General features: G+C 46.4%; 1 pseudogene; it reads left to right on the forward strand.

Moving 5' to 3' along the window:
* The window catches only part of LOC111955499 (protein piccolo-like), an 85,642-nt pseudogene that overhangs the window by 14,071 nt on the left and 61,722 nt on the right, over positions 1 to 9,849 (forward strand).

Genomic DNA, 9,849 nt, shown 5'->3' on the forward strand with positions numbered 1-9,849 from the left:
GGGGATGCCGTTTCACCGCTTTTCCACACGTTCTTTGGAGCTAAAAACGCAGAGCGTCGCGTCGAAATCGAAACGGGGGTGGCGGGAGGGGCCATCATGGGGAACGAAGCGAGCCTCGAAGGCGGCGAAGGGTGCTTGCTGGATTACCGGAGGGCTCGCACCGGACGGGAAAGGAGGCTTCATTCGGACCTCCACGGGGCACAGGTGGACCTGAGCCAACTCAGCGAGGATGACAGGAAGCAACTCGTCGCGGCTATGTCAAGGGCGCAAACCAACAAGCCCGGGGCGCGCCCGCTCGAAGGCAGGATTTTACTGGCATTTTTGTGCACTTTAAAATGTCCACTCCTCTCCGTACCCCGTCATTTAACGGGCATATTCATGAAAGAGAACGAAAGGCGTGTGTTTGTGCCGTGTTTTGATTAGGCAGAGCACTGCAGCTTGTCAGCAGTGTATCACATGAATGGACAGGAAAGGAAATGCATGTTCACACCCATTCACATTTACCATGGGGATAGATGATACCATTCAAAAATGGGATAGTTGGTTATTGTTATTGACATTTACAAAGATAGTCTTGAAGCATTGATAGCTATAAGACAATGCTGTTTTTACCATAAATTGTTAATCCTTAATTATTAAATTAAAGCATCTGGTAAAATGCTGGACAATTTGTCCGTTCGTTCACAATACCGCATCAGACAAATATTACAATGCACTAAATGGTATGATACTGAAATAATCTCTTGTAACAATTATTTGCATGCGAATTACTGCGTAAATCGTTTAATTGTGCCATTATCGAAGGATAGCCGCTGTAAAATCGGTGGTAAGACACCAGCGTTTGTAAAGAATCGAAATGCCTCCTGGGTAAAAATTACTCTGTCAAGCCACTGTATTTTTCCCCACGAAGGACGCTATCACCCCAAACAAATAGCCTCTCCACTCACGGTGCCAACATTGTATATCACCATTCCAATGTTGTCAATTATATATTCATAGCCTAATCGTATTTACATAGCTTCTATTGCAAATATATGTCAAGAGTCGATATTCAGGCCGACGCTGGCTGTGTGTCCCCTATTGACCAACAATTCCCACCAGTATATCATTAAAATATCCATTGGCACACGATACACGTATCACAAATTCCTTATCACTAATTCGCTCTGTTGGCGAGAACAGTTATTATTACCCAAGCCAGAATAGGGGGAGGGGATACATACATATTAATGTGACTATATATAGAACAGCGATCGCAAATGTCATCACAGTCATTGATTTCCCCTTATTGCATCTTGAAAGTGGGTTTTGAATTTCATTTTGGAAATGGAAAGATATCGAACATCTTGTGGAAGGAAGCGCATTAGCCAAGTGGATGAGCGGTCTGTCTGTGAGCTAGTTGCTTTCCATGGTGCTGAAACCAACAGTTGCCAATGGCAGAACTGGCGGGCTGTTTTTGTCACTTAATGGAAAACTCCACCCAAAAACGATCTTTTGGTATTTGTTTCATTAGTCCGTTGTTGACATAGTGCCAAAATGTTTTGCTTGTCAGCAATCAAGTTTTTTCAAGATATGTAACTTTCAAAGTACAGAAATCATCCGCATATGATGTATTTTGCATCATATGATGCTGCGTTTTGCATAATTTTCTGTATTTTGAAAGTTACATTACTTGAAAACTTGATTTCTGACAAGCAAAACATGTTTGGACTATGTCAACAATGGACTAATGAAACAAATACCAAGAGATTGTTTGGGTGGAGTTTTCCTTTTAACACCAATTAGCTTATGGTCTGTTGGCTCAAATGGCAAGCTATTTTTCTCTGTAATTCATGTTTTACCTTCAGTTCAAATTCACATTGACGCTTCACTGTTCCAAACCTGAACCGCTTGATCTTATTTCGTGCTCGGCATTGATCTATCTATCATCTACGTGACAGGTTCAATCTCAGTTGATGAGTAGCATGGTTGCACCTGACAGCAGTGTAGGCTAGGCTGTCTATCCCGTCTATCTCGCCTCTCAGCTCAATCTAATAAGGCCATCTCAGTTTACCCCATTGAGCTGTCTCGCACTCTCTCTCCTATATCTCCATGATCTCTCAACTGTAGATGTCATTCAGCGCTATTCACTTTCCCATCAGCACTAGCCTAGGGCTGGTGCTATGCTTGCTTTGTGCTCACGTGCCGATGATAGGCCTATGTCCAATGGCTTTTGGGTGAAAGGTTAGCTTGTTGTGTCAGTCAGAGGCTTAAGTGGCATTTCATCCATGGGGCATCAGCCTAGGGGGGCTCACCGACGTGGCCAAGCCTCCAGCCGCTGCCTCCCAGGCGGCCGAGTCCATCACAGGAACAATGTTCAGTGGCTTTGGTGGGTTCACTGGATCAGCCAAACCTGATCGGGCCAAAGCCGCTGCTGGTCCCCAAAAAACAGCAGAGTCGGTGACGGGAAAGATGTTCAGRGGGTTRGGTGGTTTTACAGAGACAGCCAAGCCCCCGGCGYCTGCCTCCCAGATGTTTGGCTTTGGCTCGTCCATTTTGAGCTCGGCCACCAACCTCATGACCACCGACTCTGTGGACTCTGTGGATGAGAAAGCTGGTTCTCCTGCCGATTCTCCTGCCGGTTCTCCTGCCGGCTCTCCCCCAGACTCCCCCTTCTCTGCCCCCTGTTCTCCCCTCGGTTCTCCCCCGGACTCTCCCTTCTCCGCTCCCGGGTCTCCCCCCGACTCAGACAGCCCTGACACCCCGCCTGCCTCCAAGAAGGCCCCCAAACGTGCCGTCTCCCTGCTGAAGGACCAAAAGTCCATAGAAGCAGATCCCTCCGTGGAGCCTCTGAAAGCGGGGGAGCCGCTTACTATGGCAACAGGCTCGGGGGCCCAGGAAAACTGCCCTCTGTGTAAGGTGGAGCTGAACGTTGGATCAGCAGACCCCCCTAACTACAGCAACTGCACTGAGTGCAAGAAGAGTGTGTGCAACCTGTGTGGCTTCAACCCCACACCTCATCTTGGTGAGGTAAGACCAGTACAGCTTTCACTACTGCTGAAATAGAAACAGTTCTGCTGAAAGGTACACAAACCATACAAGGACTTCAGSCGTTTCCATTGTTACAGTAGGTGGGTTAGGGCTACAGTCTTCTGTACACTCCATGRTGTTCAGTCACTCACTGGCTATATAAAAACCACGTCTGCAGTCAATTTGGTTTCTATATCTTCCAATTGTAATCAGGACACAAATATTGACACCCTGTTTAAAGGTACAGCTCTTACCATAAGTGAACCTGAACGTTGGTCACGGTCTTGGTTGTCATGACTGCTGCTAGGTGTTTGACCTTTGAGGGAGTGGTTTGTGGTTGATGCGTTTAGCCTTCCGCAGCCTCCTAGCTGCACTGTAGTCTAACTCTAAGCCATTGTGGGGCTAGGTTAATAAGGCTAAATGAATTCCATTTAAATGGCCATCTCATTATTGAGCGCCATTTACACTTCAAAAGGATGCCACTTGACTCTGTAATCTAAGAGAGGGGGTGTGTGTGTGTGTGTGTGTGTGTGTGTGTTGTGTGTGTGTGTGTGTGTGTGTGTGTGTGTGTGTGTGTGTGGTGTGTGGTGTGTGTGTGTGTGTGTGTGTGTGTGGTGTGTGTGTGTGTGTCATAGGAACCAACTACTCTTTGATTTATTACTAGCGTGTCCCATTGACACTGAATTAACATTCATCACTTACATTCAGTTCCCAAGAACAGATGGTTTATGGGGTCATCGAATTGTATTATAGAAGAACTGCACAGAATTTCATTCAAGTTCAGCAAATCAAAGCTCGCTGTCAAAACAGTATTCTGAGGGGGAAATACAGCAGTAGCCTACTTATGTGCATGTCTAATAAAGGCTAGAGTTGGTTTCTCAATTATAATAGCAAGTTTGGTTGAACTGTGACTAGATTGTATTTGTTATCGACCATGTCTGGCTTGGCTTAGGAGCTACTCACAATGTAAGTTGTTCAAATTGAGTGAAAGCAGTGAAAGTGTTGAAAGCAGGTATAGTTGAGCTCACGCGAATGCAGGTTTGGCGTAGCTTCACATGCTAGCTTCACTATGCTAGTTGGTAGTTTAGTGTTTAGCGCACAGTGGCCAGTTCCCTTAGTAATCATGCTACTGGTCTATTTAAGGTGTTCCGAGGAGATTAGGCAGTCTAAACTCCTTGTCACACGGTGAGAACCATGACTCCACCACCACGCCCAACAAGATGGCCGCCACTCCATTAGGAAACAACGTCACTGAAGAGGCTCTCCATTTTCTCATGGAGTTCATCGTTTACGTTTAGGTTTATTTAACATTATTGTATGTAGAAACACATACACTGTGATGTCATACAGTACTTCAAAAGACAGTTAAAATAGAGGTAAAACACACATCATAGACCCTCATGTGTCTTTGTGTTGGCTCAGACAGCTAGTTACTACAGTACTACTATGTACCCTAAGGTTGTTACTAGTGTAATTACCTCATTACTACACAGGTAGCACTTTACTTTACCTACTAATTTTAGCTCCTAGAGGAGCAAAGGCCCTCAGGTTATGGCTTCTGGACTACACAGGTCAACTCAATATAAAATGCTACCAATATCATAAGACTGGTGTATCTGTGTTGTCGTACTGGCCCATCTTTGGCAGTAATGAGGAGCAGCGTATTCTCTGGAATTAAGTCCAAGGCACGGGGAAATGTGTAATTACGTTGGGGAGATCAGCATCCTAGGTGATTATGTTCTTACATAGCCTAATGAGCCAAAGATTAGGTGTCTCTGGACCAGGTGTGTCTTAACACTGCAACATTATACTTGTTTTGCTCAAAAATCAGGGTTGTGTTCATTAGGCACCAAACTGAAGAAAACTGACTGAAATAGTGAGGGGACTAGCTGGACTTGTCCAATAAGAAATGCTCATTTTCATTTCCAATGCAAAACGCTTTGTGACAGTGTGCAATTATGAACACAACCCAGGTGCGGAGTATAACCGACAGAGATGAAATACCACCATGTTTCAGGGACTATGTAAATTCATCTTTTACTCAGTCGAGAATGAATAGGACGTTCTGATCATGGATTGAAAAGGTTCAATGAAAAACATACTAATTGAAAAAGTCCTAATTTCCTGATTTATACATGTTGAATTTCGATCCCAAACTTGATTTTAACTGAGCTGAAATTCAATTCAACCCAACCAGACACGCATCTAATCTAAACCAATCCATTCAAGGATGCTTCATGAAACTGAAAGTGTGGTGATTGATGGAGAGCTACGTAGAGCACTGAGTCCTTTGTGATGAAGAGGAATAGATAGATCATGTGAGTCATTGGTCTAGGACAGGGCATGGTGCTGGATGGCCATGTGAACGAGGCTGCTACTGCCTCAGTCTACCTACCTCAGTACACTGACTCATCCACCCCTTTCTCTCTGCTTCGTCAGCAGACATGCCTTGCCTCTGTCATTCTCCCAACATTTGCTCCGAGCTGAGAATTTGTTTGTGTGTATTTGTTTGTGTTTATTTGTTGTGTGTGTGTGTGTGTGTGTGTTTGGGGGTTGTGTGTATGTGTGGGGTTGGTGCATGCATTGCCATTGAGTCTGAAGGAGCATTTATCTGTGTGTTGGTGTTTGTTTGGTGTGGTGTGTGTGTTGGTGTTTGTTTGGTGTGTGGTGTGTGTTGGTGTTTGTTTGGTGTGTGGTGTGTGTTGGTGTTTGTATGGTGTTGGTGGTGTGTTGGTGTTTGTTTGGTGTGGTGTTGCCTTGCTGTGTAGGCATGCTGTAGAAAAAGTCATCTCTGCTTCCTAAAATGATTTAAAGAGCATCAGGAAGACTGTCCCAGTCAGAAGAGGTGTCCCTTAACCTTCCTCATTATGAGCCTCTCTCTCTCTCTCTTCTGTTATTATCTCCGTTAATTTCTCTGTTTATTTGAGTGAATAACTGTACATGTCAGATAAAAAACTGAAAACAGGCCTGATGGAAACAGAACATTGTCGGGAACCTTTCCTAAATGTTGATCAAACAAATTACATTAGACCAGTGGATTATAATTCCTTTTTTTGTCCGAATATTAGAATATTTGCTTGGAAATCTTTTGACAAATGGATGGGAACCTAGCTTCTGTCTCTCTGTCCCTCTCTCTCTCTTACTGTCTCTTTAATTTTGTTTCTGTCCCTCTTTCTCCCTCTTTATATTTTCTTTCTACCCATCAGCTCATCAAATCAAATCAAAATCTGTACTTTAGTAGTTTAGATGTTGTTTCAAGGATCTCTGGCTGTTCTGCCCTCTACTGTTCTGCCTCTACTGTTCTGCCTCTACTGTTCTGCCTCTACTGTTCTGCCCCTACTGTTCTGCCTCCACTGTTCTGTCCTACTGTTATGCCCCTACTGTTCTGCCTCTACTGTTCTGCCTCTACTGTTCTGCCCCTACTGTTCTGCCCCTACTGTTCTGCCCCTACTGTTCTGCCTCTACTGTTTCTGCCCTTACCTACGTTCTGCCCCTACTGTTCTGCCTATATTGTTCTGCCTCTACTGTTCTGCCCCTACTGTTCTGCCCCTACTGTTCTGCCCCTACTGTTCTGCCCCTACTGTTCTACCTCTACTGTTCTGCCCCTACTGTTCTGCCTCTACTGTTCTGCCTCTACTGTTCTGCCTCTTCTGTTTGACTATATTTACTCTTGCTCTCCCCAAGCATAAAATACATTGATTCTGTCTCTGAAATGGCTTCTGCCAGCACAACACTTTAAACCTCTTCTCTGTCATTTCCAGCCCAGCACTAACACACCTCAAGGGCTTGGCGATTAGTGGACTAGTTGAATCAGGTGTGTTAGAATAACAATATGCAGTTTATTAGTTTCAAATCATTTTTGTTAAATTATATTTATAGTCCACTCAGTAACGTATGAGACTGCTGCGATGGCAGACACTATGTATGAGACTGCCTTGTTGCTCACATCAGACAGCATCCAAGGCCCTTGTCAGAATTATATTATATAACCTAGAGAGAGGAACCATGACATTCTGAGCTACAGCATTCACTGGACTAAGCCATTTCCAAAGCCTGCTCTGTGGACAACCTCAAGAGACATGTCTTTGTGCCAACATACAGAGACAAGAACATGCTATAGTCATATAATATCATTTATTATACTTTTTAGTAGAGACCATCACCATCATGGGGAAGCTGAATCCAACATTTAGGTTCATGATCCAACATTCAACTTTTCTATCTGCCCATCATATCAAAGATAAATATGTATTTATCTGAGGCAGTTTGTGTTTGTTTACAAGTAGGTCTACAGGACCAATAAGATGTGACATTATTCATCCTGGATAAATGAATGGCTTGTACACCTGTGGTCAGCTGGGTACACACCTGTGGTCAGCTTGGGTCACCTGTGGTCAGCTGGGTACACCTGTGGTCAGGCTGGGTACACCTGTGGTCAGCTGGGTTCACCTGTGGTCAGCTGGGTACACCTGTGGTCAGCTGGGTACACCTGTAGTCAGCTGGGTACACCTGTGGTCAGCTGGGTACAACGCTGGTCATGTGGTACACTGGGTCACGGGTCAGCTGGGTACACCTGTGGTTAGCTGGTACACCTGTGGTCAGTCTGGGTACACCTGTGGTTAGCTGGTACACCTGTGGTCAGCTGGGTACACCTGTGGTTAGCTGGGTACCACTGTGGTCAGCTGGGTACACCCTGTGTTAGCTGGTACACCTATGGTTAGCTGGGTACACCTGTGGTCAGCTGGGTACACCTGTGGTCAGCTGGGTACAACCTGTGGTTAGCTGGGTACATACCTGTGGGTCAGTCTGGGTACCTGTGGTGGTTAGCTGGGTACACCTGTGGTCAGCTGGGTAACAACCTGTGGTTCAGCTGGGTACACCTGTGGTTCAGCTGGGTACACTGTGGTCAGCTGGGTACACCTGTGTTGCTGGGTACACCTGTGCGTCAGCTGGGTACACCTGTAGTCAGCTGGGTACACCTGTGGTTAGGCTGGGTAACACCTGTGGTCAGCTGGGTACACCTGTGGTCCAGCTGGGTACACCATGTGGTCCACTGTGGTACACTGGTGGTCAGCTGGGTCGACCTGTGGTCAAGCTGGGTACACCTGTGGTCAGCTGGGTACACCTGTGGTTAGCTGGGTATACCTGTGGTCAGCTGGGTATACCTGTGGGTCAGCTGGGTTACCCTGTGGTTAGCTGGGTACACCTGTGGTCAGCTGGGTACACCTGTGGTTAGCTGGGTACACCTGGTAGTTAGCTGGGTACACCTGTGGTCAGCTGGGTACACCTGTGGTCAGCTGGGTACACCTGTGGTTAGCTGGGTATACCTGTGGTCAGTGGGTTATACCTGTGGTTTAGCTGGGTACACCTGTGGTTAGCTGGGTACACCTGTGGTCAGCTGGGTACACCTGTGGTCAGCTGGGTACACCTGTGGTTAGGGGCCCCCAGGGTGTTATTTTGGTTGTCCATCTCCTGCTAGATTAGGTTGAGTCAGAGCCAACTCATATACTAGTAGGGTTGTGATGATATTGTTTCCATGGCAAAATGGAAACACAAAGCACAACATACTCTTTGGTCCTTTAAAAACCTGCTGTATGGAAACTATTGTGTTCTATACCTTGTTCTGGATGACAACAGAATGGTGCTTGTTTTCATAAAGAAGTTTAAATCCGCTTTGGTTTGTTTTCCTTGCCAAGATATTAAACAAGTATCGCAATACTGGGTATCGTCCCGGCCCTATATACTAACTAACACACACACACACACACACACACACACACACACACACACACACACACACACACACACACACACCACACACACACACACACACACACACACACACACACACAACACACACACACACACACACACACACACACACACACACACACACACACACAACACACACACCTCTCTATTTCTTGGCTTTGTGTGGTGTTTCCTGTAGTCTCCTTCATTATTCCAGAGTTTGGTGCCCACACTGCCTCCCACACTGTGAGCCTGCTTCAGCCCACAACTACCGTAACACACGGCTGTGAGCCTGCTTCAGCCCACAACTACCTAACACACTGTGAGCCTGCTTCAGCCCACACTACCTAACACACTGTGAGCCTGCTTCAGCCCACACTACCTAACACACTGTGACGCTGCTTCAGCCCACACTACCTAACACACTGTGAGCCTGCTTCAGCCCACCACACTACCTAACACAACTGTGAGCCTGCTTTCAGCCCGACACTACATAAACACACTGTGAGCCTGTTCAGCCCACACTACCTGTAACACACTGTGAGCCTGCTTCAGCCCACACTACCTAACACACTGTGAGCCTGCTTCAGCCCACACTAACCTAACACACTGTGAGCCTGCTTCAGCACACACTGCCTCCCACACTGTGGCAGCCCACATTACTAACACATGTGAGCCTGCTTTCAGCCCACATTACCTAACACACTGTGAGCCTGCTTCAGCCCACACTACCTAACACACTGTGGAGCCTGGCTCAGCCCACATACCTAAACACACTGTGGAGCCTGCTTCAGCCCACACTACCTAAACACACTGTGAGCCTGCTTCAGGCCACACTACCTAACCACACTGTGAGCCTGCTTCAGCCCACACTACCTAACACACTGTGAGCCTGCTTCAGCCCACACTACCTAACACAACTGCTGAGCCTGCTTCAGCCCACACTACCTAACACACTGTTGGAAGCCTGCCTTCAGCCCACACTACCTAACACACTGTGAGCCTGCTCAGCCCACACTCCTTAAACCACGTGCCTCTTTACCCACTACTAACCACACTGTGAGCCTGCTTCAAGCCACACTACCTAAC

The sequence above is a fragment of the Salvelinus sp. IW2-2015 genome, linkage group LG3 (genome assembly GCF_002910315.2).
Source record: "Salvelinus sp. IW2-2015 linkage group LG3, ASM291031v2, whole genome shotgun sequence".
NCBI classification, from domain to species: Eukaryota; Metazoa; Chordata; class Actinopteri; order Salmoniformes; family Salmonidae; genus Salvelinus; species Salvelinus sp. IW2-2015.